The sequence below is a fragment of the Monodon monoceros genome, unplaced genomic scaffold (assembly GCF_005190385.1).
Source record: "Monodon monoceros isolate NGI ecotype Baffin Bay Population unplaced genomic scaffold, NGI_Narwhal_1 Super_Scaffold_13, whole genome shotgun sequence".
NCBI classification, from domain to species: Eukaryota; Metazoa; Chordata; class Mammalia; order Artiodactyla; family Monodontidae; genus Monodon; species Monodon monoceros.
In genome coordinates, this window is record NW_021703769.1 from 24,544,248 (window position 1) to 24,561,647 (window position 17,400).

Sequence of the window (17,400 nt, forward strand, 5' to 3'; positions counted from 1 at the left end):
TTCTGCGCTTCCACTGTAGGTGGCATGGGTTCGATCCCTGGTCAGGGAACTAATGTCTCACAAGCCACATGGCACAGCCAAAAAAAAAAGAATACTCTACCCAGCAGGGCTATAATTCAGATTTGAAAGAGAAGTCAAGAGTTTCACAGACAAGCAAAAGCTAAAAGAGTTCAGCACCACTACACTGGCTTTACAAGAAACATTAAAGGGACTTCTCTAAGCAGAAAAGAACACAACTAAAATATGAAAAATATGAAAGGAAAAATCGTATTGGTAAAGGCAAACATATAGTAAAAGCAGTAGATCAACCACTTATAAAACTAGTAGGAAGGTTAAAAGACAAATGAATTAAAATCATCTATATTCACAATAAGTAAAGTATACACAAAACAAAAAGATGTAAAATATGATGTCAAAAACATTAGACATGGGGGAAGGAGTAAAAATGCAGTGTTATTAGAATGCGTTAAAAATTAAGAGATCAACAACTTAAAATAATCATATATAGATAGATAGAGAGAGAGAGAGAGAGAGGGAGTTACAGTTAGTTATATGAACTTCATGGTAAAAACAAACTAAAAATCTATAATAGATACACACACAAAAAGAAAGGAATCCACACATTATACTGAAGATAGTCATCAAATCTTAAAGGGGAGAGAGCAAAGGAAGAAGAAAGGAGCAAAAAAGAACCATAAAAACAACAAGAAAACAATTAACAAAATGGCAATAAGTACACACCTATCAATAATTACTTTAAATGTAAATGGGCTAAACGTTCCAACAAGACACATAACAGCTAAATGGATACAAAAACAAGACATACACACACACACACACACACACACATACATATATACTGCCTACAAGACTTTCACTTCAGATCTAAAGACACACAGACTAAAAGTGACGGGATGAAAAAATATATTCCATGCAAATAGAAACAAAAGGAAAGCTGGGGTAGAAATACTTATATTAGATAAAAGACTTTAAAACAGAAACCATAACAAGAGATAAAGAAGGACATTACACAATGATAAAAGGATCAATCCAACAAGAAGACATAATGATAAAAATATATGCACCCAACATAGGAGCACCTAAATACATAAAGAAAATATTAACAGACATAAAGGGAGAAATTGACAGTAACAGAATAATAGTAGGGGACTTTGACACCCCACATACATCAATGGACAGATCATCCAGACAGAAAATCGATAAGGAAACACTGGCCTTAAATGACATATTAGATTAGATGAAGTTAATAGCTATATAGAACATTCCATCCAAAAGCAGCAGAGTACACATTCTTTCAAGTGCACATGGAACATTCTCCAGGATAGATCACATGCCAGGCCACAAAACAAGTCTCAATAAATTTAAGAAGACTGAAATCATATCAAGCATCTTTTCTGACCACAATAGTGTGAGATCAGAAATCAACTACAAGGAAGAAACTGGAATAAACACAAACAGATGGAGTCTAAACAACATGGTACTAAACAATCAATGGGTCATTGAAGAAATCAAAGGGAAAATTTTAATTTAAAAATACCTGGAGACAAATGAAAATGAAAACACAATGATTCAAAATCTATATCTACTGGAACTTCCCTGGTGGTGCAGTGGTTAAGAATCTGCCTGCTAACGCAGGGGATACAGGTTCGAGCCCTGGTCCGGGAAGATCCCACATGCCATGGAGCAACTAAGCCTGTGCGCCACAACTACTGAGCCTGTGCTCTAGAGCCCACGAGTCACAACTACTGACCCTGTATGCCACAGCTACTGAAGCCTGTGTGCCCAGAGCCTGTGCTCCGCAACAAGAGAAGCCACCACAATGAGAAGCCTGCGCACCACAACAAAGAGTAGCCCCCGCTCACCGCAACTAGAGAAAGCCCGTGCACAGCAATGAAGACCCAATGCAACCAAAAATAAATAAATAAGTTAATTAATTAAAAATCTATATCTACTTATCTATTTATCTATCTACAATGGAATATTGCTCAGCCATAAAAAAGAATGTAATCTTGCCATTTACGACAACATGGATGGGCCCAGAGAGTATTATGCTAAATGAAATAAGCCATACAGAGAAAGGCAAATACTACATGATTTCACTTACCTGTGTAATCTAAAAAACAAAACAAATGAACAAATATAACAAAACAAAAATAGACTCATAGATACAGAGAACAAACTGGTGGTTGCCAGAGGGGAGGTGAAGGGGGGAATGAGTGTAATAGGTGAGGCAGATTTAGAAGTACAAACTTCCAGTTATAAAGTAAACAAGTCTTGGGGGTGTAATGTAGAGCATAGGGAATATAGTTAATAATATTGTAATAACTTTGCTGGTGACATGTGGAAATTAGCTTTATTGTGGTGATAATTTTGTGATGTATAAAAATATTGAATCACTATGTTGTATACCTGAAACTAATACAAAATTGTAAATCAATTATACTTCAATTTAAAAAAAAGATGTTTCCTGGGGCTGCAGACATTTGAAAGCTTGAGTGAAGCAGGAAGATCCTCTTCCAAGAGAGCTCATTCACATGACTACTGGCAAGAGATCTCTGATCCTCACTGGCTGTTAGTGAAGAGCTTAAGTTCCTCACCATATGGGTCTAACCATTTGGCTACCTGAGTGTCCTCATGACATGGTACCTGGCTTATTCCAGAGTGAGTAGACCAAGAGAGAAGCTGCAATGTCTTTTATGATCCTGTCTTGGAAGTCACACATCATCACTTCTGTCATCATGTATTTGTGAGAAGCAAGAAACTAAGTCCAGCTCACACTCAAGGGCAGAGGAATTAGACTCCACTTTCTGAAGGGAGGAGTGTCAAAGAATTTGTGGACATATTCTGAAAACCATCACACCATGTGACCTGGTCTAATAAAATTGGTGATGTGTGACTTCTGGGCAGAAGCTTTAAGAGCCAGTGAGTGGTTTGCCTGCTTCTTTTCCCTCTTCCATAAAACAGACAATATTTCAGATAGAAGACCTGGATCCTGGAGTAAAGATGATGTGGAGCAGAGCTTTTATTGTCTACTGTCAAGTATGTTAGGCATAGTACAAAGTACTTAACAAATAGAACCATAGGCATAGTACAAAGTACTTAACAAATAGAACCATATTCAATATTTATAGCAATGGTAAATATTATTATACATACTTCATAGAAGGAACAGAACTATCATCCTTCAACTTTTCCTGATATTCTTGACATGATTCACTTTGCCTTGTCTATTTTTTTCTTTTTATCAAAAGCACTTTTCACCTTCTAACAAACTGTAGTCAGTATTCATTTTGTTTATTGTCTGTCTAGCCTTACAAAAATTTAAGTTCCCTAAGGGTAGGGAGGGGAATTCCCTGGCGATCCAGTGGTTAGGATTCTATGCTTCCACTGCAAGGGCCATGGGTTCAATCCCTGGTCAGGGAACTAAGATCCCGCATGCCACGCAGTGGGGCCAAACAAACAAAAAACCAACCAAACAAACAGAAACAAGGGCAGGGATCTTTGTTTTGTTCACTGATGTATCCCAATGTACAGAACAGTGCTGGAACATAAATATTTACTGAAGGTGGATTTTTCTGTCACAATCTTCTCCCTGGAAAGTGTTCCAGTTTGTCTACAAATTTTCTAATGATAATACTCCTAGAGGTCTGACAAGCCTAGGTTGTTTCTTACTAGTTCTGTTATCAGAAGTTAACCATATTTCCAAGATCTCACTGAAGTCTCCAATAAATCCACTGATTATGACCAATATTCTCATGCTATCCTCTGGCTGTCATGGGTTCTTTTTTTTTTTTTTTTCAAACTTTTTGTTTTTTTGGCTGTGCCATGCAGCATATGGGGATCTTAGTTCCCCGGCCAGGGGTTGAACCCTGCAATGGAAGGGTGGAGTCCCAACCACTGGACCACCAGGGAAGTCCCCATGGGTTCTCAGTTGTGACAAATCACCAAAGATAAGCTTGTCCTATCTATCCTACTGGAAATTCCTACACTATCTTGGGTCTCTCTTTATCGCGCTTATCCCTTCAAAATCACAAAATATCTGTCCTATTTTTATTCCTCTAGTGTTTTAAAAATGGCTTTTTGCTTTTTTCTTCCGAGGTAACATTTGTGCATTTTAACAAATACCTTGATCCCAGATTGTCAAACTAATGGTGAGAATTTTAGAAAACAAGGCAGGTCAGTGAAGAAGATATTACTGGGCAGCCATGCCACTGTGGAAGAGACAAAATTGTTGCTGCCTGGCTTTCAGTCATTCTCGGGGAGTGTGCAATAAAAGTTTACAAACACATTTCTAAGTGTCATATAATGTACTTTTATGAAACGCAGTCTCTTTTATTCAATAAAAATTTTTTAACTAAACAATAAAGAAACATTAAAAGCAAAACTTTTTTTCTCAGCCCTTAAAACTCAGGAACAAAATCTGCTCTTTCTCCAAAAACAAATGTGTTAAATCTGTTTGCAAAAGGAACAAAGAGTAGAGAAAGCTGTGTTCTGTTCACTGACACCTCTTAATAATTATTATGTGTGGAACAATACTTATGGCCTTATCTGAAGTTATACCAAGGAACAAAGCAACAGTAAAACAACATAGAAATGAAGTTAATGTGGTGGCATAAAAAGAAGAAATGACCAGAAGAATGAAGAGCTGGAATCCAGTTTCTGCTTTGCTACTATCTAGATGTATGACATATACAAACCACTTCACTTCTCTGGATCTCAATTTCTTTATCTGTAAAATGTTGAGATTAGAAAAGATGGCTTAGAAACTCTTCAGCTTTTTAATATTAACACAAAGAGGTATATACAGCTTTCTATTATGGAAGAATAGGACCAGTGGTGTGCTGGTAAATGTTTGATAAATATATAACTGTTTAATAATAACTGGCTCTCTGGTGGAAAAAAAAACTTTGTTGTGTTGTGCAACAAAACATTGGTGGGAATACTTCTACCATGGTCAGTTTTCAAGCTACCAATAGTTTAACAGCCTACTAGCAAAATTCCTGAAAATTTAACAATTAGCATTCAGAATCTAGTAAGAGCAGCTCTTAACACACCACTAAATAGGACTCCATTTATTCATTTGCCTATTCATTCATTCAACAACACTCACTAAACATTTATTATGTGCAAGGAATACAAAGGAATACAAAAATGTGTAAAATTTGGCTCTTGTCCCAAGAGGTTTAGATTCTAGCAAACAGTAAATGAATATAGACAACTCTAATGCTAGAGAGAACATGACAAATAAGATCAAGAAAGCAGGCATAAGTGAAGTACTACCAAGTTTCAGCAGAGAAAGAGACTATTTTATACTGAGGTTATTGGGTGGAAGGGACCTTGGGGAAGGAAAAGAGATTTCTCAAAAAGAATAAGGCTATTTAAAGGTATTCTTTTGTTTGTTTAAAAGAGTTATTTAGGGACTTCCCTGGTGGTCCAGTGGTTAGGACTCTGGGCCTCCACCGCAGGAGGTACGGGTTCCATCCCTGGTCGGGGAACTAAGAAGCTGCAAGCCATGCAGCGCCACCAAAAAAAAAAAAAAGTTATCTAACAGTAGAGAAGTAACACTGTATGTTGGGAAACCAAGAACCTGAGAAGAAATACTTAGAGGAAGCTAGAAATAAAGAGGCTAACAAGCGATTATACATGTGGGAGGATAATGAAAGCTACCAGGTCATATGGCTCCACCAAGAACAATCTTAAACTGGAATGAGTTTAACACCATCAAAAGGGAATTGGAGGGCTTCCCTGGTGGCGCAGTGGTTGAGAGTCCGCCTGCCGATGCAGGGGACACAGGTTCGTGCCCCAGTCCAGGAAGATCCCACATGCCGCAGAGCAGCTGGGCCCGTGAGCCATGGCCGCTGAGCCTGTGCATCCGGAGCCTGTGCTCCACAGTGGGAGAGGCCACAGCAGTGAGAGGCCCACGTACCGCAAAAAAAAAAAAATAAGGGAATTGGAGTACAATTTAGGAAGGAAGATATTAAGAGAGCCTTGGGTCATTTCAAAGGAACCCAACTTTAGGGGGCTTCCCTGGTGGCACAGTGGTTGAGAATCCGCCTCCCAATGCAGGGGACACAGGTTTGAGCCCTGGTCCGGGAAGATCCCACATGCCACAGAGCAATGAAGCCCGTGCACCACAACTACTGAGCCTGCGCTGTAGAGCCCACGAGCCACAACTACTGAGCTCGCATGCCACAACTACTGCAGCCTGCGCACCTAGAACCTATGCTCTGCAACAAGAGAAGCAACTGCAATGAGAAGCCCGCACACTGCAACGAAGAGTAGCCCATGCTCGCTGCAACTAGAGGAAGCCTGCATGTAGCAACAAAGACCCAACACAGCCAAAAATTTAAAAATAAATAAATAAATAAATAAAAGGGGGGAAAAGTTGTCATATTTAAAGGAGGTATAATATCTGGGAACTGATCAGATCGCATCTGGAAGATGATATTTAGTTAATCTCTGAGCCCACTTTCTTATTTGTAAAATGGGGGTAATTACAGTACCCATTTCACAGGGTTAGGAAAACAAGATAATATATTAAGGAGCTTAGAGGAGTGTTCAAAAGGAAGCATTCACTAAATATTAGCTATAATAATATAGCCTTAATTGAAAAATTATACTGTTCTCAAATATATGAAATGGTTACTTTTAAAAATTTAAGGTCCACTATCTAGTGGGCATTTTAATTTAATTTTTATTTTCTGAAAGTGTATTTTAAATTTCCAAAGGTGAGCTAAAGTTCTAACATTCTAGGTATTGTTGAACAAATTAAGTCTTACTCTGTACTTTTTTTTTTTTGGCTGTGTTGGGTCTCCGTTGCTGTGCAGGCTTTCTTTAGCTGCGGCAAGCGGGGGCTACTCTTTTTTGTGGTGCACGGGCTTCTCATTGTGGTGGCTTTTCTTGTTGCAGAGTGCGGGCTTTAGTAATTGTGGCTCGTGGGCTCAATAGTTGTGGCTCACGGGCTCTAGAGCGCAGGGTCAGTAGTTGTGGCGCACGGGCGTAGTGCACCCGTGCACCACAACTACTCCGCAGCATGTGGGATCGTCCCAGACCAGGGATCAAACCCGTGTCCCCTGCATTGGCAGGCGGATTCTTAACCACCGTGCCACCAGGGAAGTCCCGTTTGTACTTTTCAAGATCATAAAAACTCTCTTTATATCTCCTTCACCAGGATTCCTCTAGGTTTCATGCTATAATTTTGTTTAGACGTGTCATAAATTCTTTTGTTAATACTCATAAGAACATGGATATCAGTAACAATAGCAGTTAAGTTTACCAAATCTTTGGGGTACTCCAGGGTTTTGGATAAAATCTTTCCTTTTTATAAAAATATAAATCATTATGGGACTTCACTGGTGGCCCAGTGGTTAACACTCAGCACTTCCAATGCAGGGGGCCCAGATTCGATCCCTGGTCAGGGAACTAAGATCCCACATGCCATCCCACATGCCGTGCAGCATGGCCAAAAATTTTTAAAAATATATTATTATATATATATTTATATATATTTACATATATAAAAATCATTAAGGAACTCTTTCTTTGGAAGAAGACAGACTGTTTTGTTTTTACTTTACTGTTTACGTCCAACTTAATCCTAAATTTAACAATGAAAATATAATCTTCCTGGAGCATATGGAACTTTTTGTCTTTTCTAAACAAGGAATTATGGGAACATTTAATGACAAACATTCTCCTCACAATATGGTCAGTAAATCTCTGGCAACATTGATTTGGTGCCCATTAGAAGCAGAGAACAGCAATAATAGGATGTGGAAAATTTCAGAGGCAAAGATATAGTTGGTACCTTTAAAGTTCTTATAGTTTAATAGAGGAGACTGAATAATCCCTAATAAGTACACTGGAGCATATTCACTACTAGAGGGATTTAGCATGAAGCAGTTCTTCTTGAACATTTTTCATTGCAATTTAGCTTCTGGAGTAAGCAGAGGAAACGGGAGGGCCAGAATCAATAATATACCTAAGGTGACAGAGCCAGTAAGTCATAGATAGGGGATTTAAACCTAGGTCTCCTAATTCCATATATGAGATAGTCTCACAACATTAATTTTGAGGATAACATCTTTTTGAGATTCCAGAAGATCGATGACATTTGTTTTCACAATTTTAAAATATCAGCCAGTAAGACCGATTAGAACTCAGAGGATAGCAATGCTCTAGTATTCCACCTTATTTCTCTCATTTTGCAAGAAGGCAGCAACTGTTGACACCCCAAATTAAATGCGATACTTAAAAAAATGGCCTAAATAGTTAGGGTTTTATTCCTCTGAAATATCTAGTGTTGTTATTTTCTAGTATTCTTCCAGGACTTATCTATAAAGAAAATTCATAATGTCATTTTATATCATAGGTCTGGATAGACACAAGATTTTCTTTCTTTCTTGCTCTCTCTCTCTCTTTCTATGTTTGATATTTTTAACGTTTATCAAGGTAATACATGTAAATACTTTAAGTCTTGTGGTTTTAAAAAAAGTCATGTGGAACTACAAGGCTCATAACAAAACACAGAGGAGTATATTTTAACACACACACAGACTTAAAAAAAAAAAAGCGGTGGCCTCCCCAAAGCCTGAGATACCCTCCCAGACTCATTCACTGGCTTTTTTTCTTTGCATATTTACTAACATTTTTCTAAATTAAATATTTTTACTGCTTTCTTTTTTGATTTGTAAACTTTAAACAGTACCTGATATAAAAGATAAAGATCCAACACTTTATGCTTTCCCTCCCTTCAGCCTCACAATATTGTTATATCACATTTAAATTAAATCAATGTTTCATATTAACCTTATTATGACTCTAAAAGTGTGGTTTATTTCTGGATCAATTGATTGTATTATGATTACATTTCCTTTCTTATGTAACTTTTTGTTTGTCTTGCAATTAATAATTGCCTCAGTTTTTTGTTTGCCAAATTTTCTGTATCATTATCACTAACTGTTCCAGACTCTCTAACAGAAATGTAAAAATGCCTTAACTATTTTCAGCACACCCAAACATGTCATATACACTAAGAGTTTTACTGGAAATACTCCCCAGGAGCACTCCTTCCCCTTTAGTCTGGACTACCCCTCACTGTACAGGTCTGCTGTACAGCTATCATCTTAGGACTTCCTTTTACCTTTCTTAGGTTGATTCCCCTCTTTCCTAAAACCTCTATCTTTGTCATTCTTGTTTCGGTAGAGCACATCCTCCAGTAGTGTCCCAGGAAAAGCTTGAGGGTTAGTAAATTTTTTTGATCCTTGAATCTTTAATTGTGCCTCACACTTGATTGATAACATGACTTAGTATAGAATTCTAGGTTGAAAATAATTTTCTCTCAGAATTTTGAAAGCACTGTTTCATTGTCTTCTAACCACCAGTGTCAATGTTAAGAAATATGCTATTCTTATTACCTACTCTTTTATGAATAATCCATTCCCCTTTCCCTGCTCCCTCTTCACCTCCTATCGACAAGATTTTTGGATCTTCTCTTTATCCCTTGTCTTTAGAAATTTCATGATAATGTCCCATAGTTCTTTTGGTTTTGGTTTTTTCCCCTTCATTATGCTGGGCGCTCAGCAGGCTCTGTCAATCTGGAAACTCGTGTCCTTCAGTTATCAGAGAACTTGTGATTTCTTTGATGATTTTCTTCCCTTCATTTCTTCTCCATTTCTACAACTGCAGTTAGCCTAACATTGGACCTTATGGATTCATTCTCCAATTATCTTTTCTCTTTTATTTTCAGGTCTGTCTTTTTGTTCTATTTTTCTGGGAGATTTCCTCAATTTTATACATTAATACTTCTATTATTTGTTTTTGCTATTAAAAAAATTTCCCAGAGCTATTATTCTCTGATTCCTCCTTTTTTTTTGGAGCAACTTGTCTTTGCTTTATGGATGCACTATTTTATACTATCAGAGGCAGAGGATGCTTATTGTTTTCAAAAAAATATTCTTCTGCTCTCTATATTGCCTGTTTTCCATTTCTATTTGATGCTGTCTTTCTTGGTGAAGGTTTATCTCAACTATCTGGTGATCCTTTGCTGTCCCTTCATATTTAAGAGTGGGTCATTACAAAGGTATTTGGAAGGTCTATGTTAGGTGGAAGAGTTTGTCAGTTGGTGGGTTTCATCACAGGTTGATAAAGTGGGGACCTATTTGTTTTGTTGGGAGACCCTCAAGTATCATTATCTATAGATATTTCTTCTGGGGTTATCCAATTTTAAGTTTCTCCCAAAATTAATCCTCTGCTGTCCTGCCTCGAGAATATAAGCCTTGCTGTCAGCATCCCTGGAGTGAAGTAGAGCAAGAAGGCTGGGTGAGTTTCATCATTCAGCATGTAGATATTCATCTGATCTCTGTTTTCAGTGTGGTATCCTCCTACCCCAGCCTCCTCAGCTATGACCTTTAGCTGTACCTGGTACCTCAGTCTGGAGCTTCTCTAATTCAATTTTTCACAGAATAAACCAGGGACATAGAGGCATAGCTGCCTAACTGAGCAGGATGAGGAAGGAGCCTTGTAGTTTAACTTCTTAAATAGACTTTCAGCCAATCTCTCTCCTTTTGGCCCCTCACATATCTCTGCTGCTATAGTATCTGCTCATTTCAATTCCTGATGTTTTAGTGTTCTGCAACATGAACCTGCTTGCCTCTCATTAGTATACCCCTCCCCAGTATTTGGAACTCAATTTTCTTGGCTCAACTTTCCATCTTCCAAAATGTTGTTGATATCCTTCATCTGCTGTTATCTTTCTTTTTTTTTCTTTTTTTTTTTTTTTTGCGGTATGCGGGCCTCTCACTGTTGTGGCCTCTCCCGTTGCGGACCACAGGCTCCGGACGCGCAGGCTCAGCGGCCATGGCTCACGGGCCCAGCCGCTCCGCGGCATGTGGGATCCTCCCGGACTGGGGCGGGAACCCATGTCCCCTGCATCGGCAGGCGGACTCTCAACCACTGCACCACCAGGGAAGCCCTGTTATCTTTCTCATTCCCTTTGTCCTTGTGGACTGATAACATTAAAAATATTAACTCAATATCATTTTAGTGAATGGGGGAGAGAATAAGGATGAAGACGTGTGTAATCTGTCCATGTATACTGAGAACTGAAGGACTTTCAAGATGCTCACTCTTTCGCTCCCATAAAAAAATGTCAGAACCAGAAAATTCAGAGATAAAATTCTGCTCTCATGAGGCTGATGTGGAAAACACATGGGTCTGAGAATTGCAGTACCTATTTTCAAGTCCTGTTATTTATTGGCTGGTTGATGTTGGCGTTAGGTAAGTTAAATTTTCTGTTTCATCATCTATAAAGTGGTGATAATTGTTCCTACCACAGTCTATCTTACTTGTAATGACTAAGGTAAGATAATTGATATAAATGTATGAATATATATCAAATATATAATATTTACCATTAACTCTATTACCAAGAGGCATAGTCAAATATATTTTGAGAGGCAGTGTAACAGTAGAAAGAGTATGGGCTTTAGAGTCACACAGACCTGCACTTGATTGCATCTCTGTCATTCATTGTGTGATCCTGGGCAAGTGACAACCTCTCAGCTTTGTTTTCCCCGTTTATAAAACGAGTATGATGCTATTAACCTGACAACGCTGTTGTGAGGATTAAATGAGATAATGCATGTAACACATCTGTTATAGGGCCTAACAGTTATTAGGTACTCAGCAGATGTTCATTCTTCCTCTTATCCCCTTAATTTGGGACCAGCTTTATTATGTTCACATGAGAATCCTAAACTTGTATTTCCTCAATTAATGCTAAACCACATTAGTAATTAGGATCTTAGGTCATCAATAGTCCTCATATAGGCTTTTTATTTGCTGTTTTCCCAGGACCAAATTATAAGGTGAGCAACCCAAGTTGAAAGAGTTCAGCGTATATATCCTTTGAAGTGGTAACAGGTTATCACTAAGACATCTTTAGGAATATTTTGTTATGAAATAAGACATAAAATTTGTAATGAATATTAAAGGAGATCGGGGACACTGGAATACTGGAACTACTACTCAAAAATATTATCTTAAGAGTTATTCATTTTTTGTTTTTTTTTTTTCTCTCTGATCCTTACATAAACCCAGAAGCTGGGAATGTTTTATTACCCTGTTTAAAGATGAAGAAATCAAGGCATGAGTGAAAAAGTGACTTGCTCAAGATTCATTAGTCATCAAGGAACAAGGAACTCCAACCTTGGTCTTTTGATTCCCTATTCAGTGGTCTTTTGAAAAAAAATTCTGGTTAAATACACATAACATAAAATTTACCATCTTGGGCTTCCCTGGTGGCGCAGTGGTTGAGAGTCCGCCTGCTGATGCAGGGGACACGGGTTCGTGCCCCGGTCTGGGAAGATCCCACATGCCGCGGAGTGGCTGGGCCCGTAAGCCATGGCCACTGAGCCTGTGCATCCGGAGCCTGTGCTCCACAATGGGAGAGGCCACAGCAGTGAGAGGCCCACGTACCGCAAAAAAAAAAAAAATGTACCATCTTAACCATTTTTGTGTACAACTAAGTACATTCACCACGTTGTGCAACCAATCTCCAGAACACCTTTTATCCTGCAAAACTAAAACTCTATACCCATTAAACAACAATTCTCCATTCTCCCTCATCCCCCAGAATCTGGCAACCACCATTCTACTTTCTGTTTCTATGAATTTGACTACCCTAAGTACTTCATATAAATGGGATCATACAGTATTTATCTTTTTGTGACTGGCTTATTTCACTTAACATAATGTCCTCGAGTTTCATCCATGTTATAGCATGTCAGAATTTCCTTCTTTTTAAGGCTGAATAACATTCCATTACATGTATATAACACATTTTGTTTATCTATTCATCTATCAATGGACATTTGGGTTGCTTGCACCTGTTGGCTATTGTGAATAATGCTGCTACACATATAGGGATACAAATATCTCTTTGAGACTCAGCTTTCAATTTTTTTGGATATATACCCAGAATTGGAATTGCTGTATCATACAGTAATACTATTTTTAATTTCTTGAGGAACCATCATATTGTTTTGGGGAATAGCCATACACAGTGGCTGTACTATTTTACATTCCAACTAACAGTACACCAATTTCTCCACATCCTTGTTAACACTTGTCATTTTCTTTCTTTCTTTTTTTTTCCTAATAGCCATCCAATTGGTGTGAGGTGGTATATCATTGTGGTTTCCTTAAGAGTTTTGAAGTCTTCTGTAGAGATGCCAAGACACTAAGTAACCCTGTAAATCACAACACAATTTACATCAAGATCCTACTAGACTTAACACACTGTAGGAGGCAACAGTACACATAGTCATTGCCCTCAAGGATTTTATAATCTAGCTGGAAAGAAAGGACATACGCACTTAAAAATAAATAACAGGACTTCCCTGGTGGCACAGTGGTTAAGAATCTGCCTGCCAATGCAGGGGACACGGGTTCAACCCCTGGTCCGGGAAGATCCCACATGCCACAGAGCAACTAAGCCTGTGTGCCACAACTACTGAGCCTGCGAGCCACAACTACTGAGCCCGCGTGCTGAACTACTGAAGCCTGTGTGCCTAGAGCCTGTGCTCCGCAACAAGAGAAGCCACCGCAATGAGAAGTCCGCACACTGCAATGAAGAGTAGCCCCCACTCACCACAACTAGAGAAAGCCCACATGCAGCAACGAAGACCCAATGCAGCCAAAAAAAAAAAAAAAAAAGATAGATTTTGTACCTATCCTCAAGCACTTTATATATACATTCTAGTAGTGAAGTGACATTATTAAATCACAAGTAAGAAAAACGGACCAATAAATTAAACAAATTGTGTTAAGTGTTATGAAGTAAAGGGGCAAGAGGAGACTGTTGCAGTATCCAAGAAAGAGATGACTATCGCCTGGACCAGGCTAGTGGCAGTAGAGAAAAAAGTGGTTGGATTTGAGATTTATTTTGGACATTGAATCAATAAGACTTGATAATGAATTGGATGAAGAAAGTGAGGAAAAGGAAGGAACTGAGTTAACTCCTGAGTTTCTGACTTAAGCAACTGGGTAGAGAGCAGTGCCTTGTTAATTGAGATGAGGAAGATTTGCAGTGGGACATACCCAGAGTTCTGTTATAAACACAATAACTTTGAGATCTCTGTGAGACAAGCAAATGGAAAGAAATAGGCACTTGGACATGTAAGGCTAGAATTCTGAGAAGAAGTTTGGATTGGAAATAATGGATTTGAGAATCATTGACATAATGACATTATTTGGAGACAGTATTTCCATTAGACTAGATTCCTAAATCTCCCCATTGACACATTATCTCATAAGTCGTTTCTATATATGATTAAATAATTAAGAATTCATTTCTGTTGGTTTAGTTCTCGGAGGATAAACTATTCAAGACTTCTTTGGGTAAGGGGGCGGTGCTCACTATACCTCCCATCAACCTCATCAACCCAAAGACAAATTTAATTTCAGAGTTACTAAATGCTTTTCATTAATACCTCAGTGACTTTCTCTTTTACTCATCAAAGCTAACTCGTAAAGTCCCCATGAAATGAATGAAAAGGATTGAATAGGTCTGGATTTCCCTGTGGATTAGAATTTCTATCTTAATTATATTTTCTTTAAGTTAAACATCACCTACAAGGATGTATGGGCTTGCTTAAGTAGACAGAGTACTGGACTAATATCATGAGATCTGGGTTCTAGTTCAAGTACCGTCACTATTTAAAGTCATAGTCTCTATAGGCCTGTTTTTGTGGGTCAGGTGAAGAGACTAAGGAATATTTTAAAGCCTATGAAAACATAAAATTCAGTAGCTTACTACTAGGAAGCTGGAGATCTGGGGTGGTGCTGAGCATCAAGAATGGCCCAGAGTGAAGATTCCAGGAGGCTGTTCTGGATTTCTCACTACTTTTTGTGGACTCCATAATTTGGCTTCTGTATCTATAAAATAGGAGAATGTCAATGATTTCCCTCACCATTATAAGAAGAAAAGTAATAAATGTCTAGATGTTTTACAGATTCCTGGATGAAACAGGTTAGGAAAATACAAATAACTATTGTGCTGATGTTCTTACTAGCTTAATCTAAGTACAATCTATCTCTTGGAAAACCTGGAAACACTTAGCTGCCATTGCTTTGTGACTTTTGCCAGCTCCCCAGGGAATCTTGGCTTTCCCAAGAAAACAACTACCTTGAGGGTAACCTGAAATCTCTGAAGGAAGTCTCTTGCAAGCAACCAGTTCAGGGAGGTCATATCTGGTACCATGCTGTAAAAGAAAATAAATCTTTTCACAAAAGTGTTCAACACTATTTGCTAATCAGACCAGCATTTCCCAAACAGGGAGTGGCAGTACAGCGAGGCCTCATTAAGGCTTTGTCTTTATTAATGTGAACTAACTTTGTTAGCGTGAACTAAGTAACTTAAGGGTGATTTCCTATGAGCTCCTCTCTGCCTCTATCATTTCTCTTCTACCTTGCTTTTTCCCACTTGTCTTCTCTTTGTCTCAGTCTTCATTCTCCTAGTTGCATGGGCTTTTCAAAAACGTAGGCCACATTGTTTCCTTCTCTTCTCTTCAAGGCCTCCCCACTCAAAGTGATTTGGGGACTGTCATGCTCCAAATATTTGTTTGGAGGTCTCAGAGACCAGGAGGATACAAATGGTATTCACCAGTGGCTTTTGACCAGGGGTGATTTGGTAATGGCTGGAGACATTTTTGGTTGTCACAATTAGGGAGAGGGTGCCACTGGCATCTAGTGAATAGAGGCCAGGGATACTGCTAAACATCCTACACTGCACAGAACAGCCACCCATAACAAAGAATTGTCTGGCCCAAAATGTCGAGAGTGCTGCTGTTGAGAAATCCTGGTATGCACAGATATCAGTAGCTGAAAATTACTGAGGGAGCGGTGTAGTCCTCTTAGGGATACAGATTCTCAAGGTGGTAAAGCAGCAGCCACTGGCATCAGATTGCCTGGGCTTGGATCACTCTCACTGAGCTATAAGCTCCTTGGAGGCAGGGACCTAATTTTACCTACCACACTTACATTAGGGACTAGTATCCAATGGAGAGTACAAACTATTTGTGGATTGTCTCACACAGTTGTTTTGAGGCCCAAAGCATGGAATATACACTAAGTGATATGAAGCACAGTGAGAGGGAGAAAAGGAGCTCCTGAATATGGGGAGCTAGGCTGGTGTTATCAACTAGGCTGTGCTGCCCTACTGAACATAAACAATTTCACCAAACACCAACATCAGACAAAGCCACTCTGTGACCATGATGGATAAGACAAAAACAAAACCACTCCATAAACATGTTTGAATACAAACAAGGATACTGTCCCAACCACAAAAGAAAAACAAACAAAAAGACCAAATATCCCCCTATCCTGGCTAACATGAGGATTCTTCTCCCTTTTTAGATAATAATGATTAAAATACCCCATCATAGAATTACCTTCACCTCCTAATAGCATCCAATCCAGAGAGAAGGCCCGCTTCCTGGAGCCCTCCTCCAAATTACCTAACACAAGCCCAAACCCTGTAAATTCTTTCCAGCACCCTCTTCCTGAGATGTCTCCCTGTGCCTCATGCTGTGCCTCCCCTCCTTACAAGGAGACAATAAGCTCAGGTTTTTTTTTAAATTTATGGCTGTGTTGTGTCTTCGTTGCTGCGCTAGTTGCCGCGACTGGGGGCCTACTCTTCATTGCGGTGCGCGGGCTTCTCATTGCGGTGGCTTCTCTTGTTGCAGAGTAGGGGCTCTAGGCGCCTGGGCTTGTTAATTGTGGCACGTGGGCTTCAGTAGTTGTGGCTCGCGGGCTCTAGGCCACAGGCTCAGTACTCGTGGCGCACAGGGTTAGCTGCTCTGCAGCATGTGGGATCTTCCCGGACCAGGGTTCGAACCCGTGTCTCCGCATTGGCAGGCGGATTCTTAATCACTGGACCACCAGGGAAGTCCAAGCCCAACTTTGTTCAACTAGACAGGTGATCTCGGTGGTATTTGGCTGGAGGGCATTGACAATAGTGAGAGCCCCCTAAAGGGTTACTGCTATCATCATGCCTCAAGGGGAACTGCACCCGCAGCGTTCAAGCAGAGACTTCGCAAACAAGGATTTCGAGGTTTCCCGACAGAATGCCTCCTGCCAGGCGGCTTCTCCTCAGGGTACGTCTCCTCTTCCGTCTACAAGGGAGAAGCCGACCTCCCAAGTTCAAATCCAGCCTGTTGAGTTAAATTTCTCGTGAAGTAAAACCCTTCAGTGAGGTGTGCGCCTCTAGCTCCAACTTTGAGTTCCTGAAACACTAGAACACCCCAATGGGGCACGGTGGAGGGAGCAGCAGGGAAACAAGCCCCGACGGGTTCATATTACTGAGTGCCTTACCCA

General features: G+C 39.4%; 1 protein-coding gene across 1 annotated transcript in view; it reads right to left on the reverse strand.

Annotated features, from left to right (window-relative positions):
• Window positions 1-17,400, reverse strand: part of ASIP (agouti signaling protein) — a 227,992-nt gene that overhangs the window by 184,379 nt on the left and 26,213 nt on the right. Inside the window, exon 2 of the mRNA XM_029219874.1 lies at window positions 14,837-14,958. The gene's annotated coding sequence lies outside the window, so the exon portion shown is untranslated. The remainder of the gene's footprint in view (window positions 1-14,836; window positions 14,959-17,400) is intronic.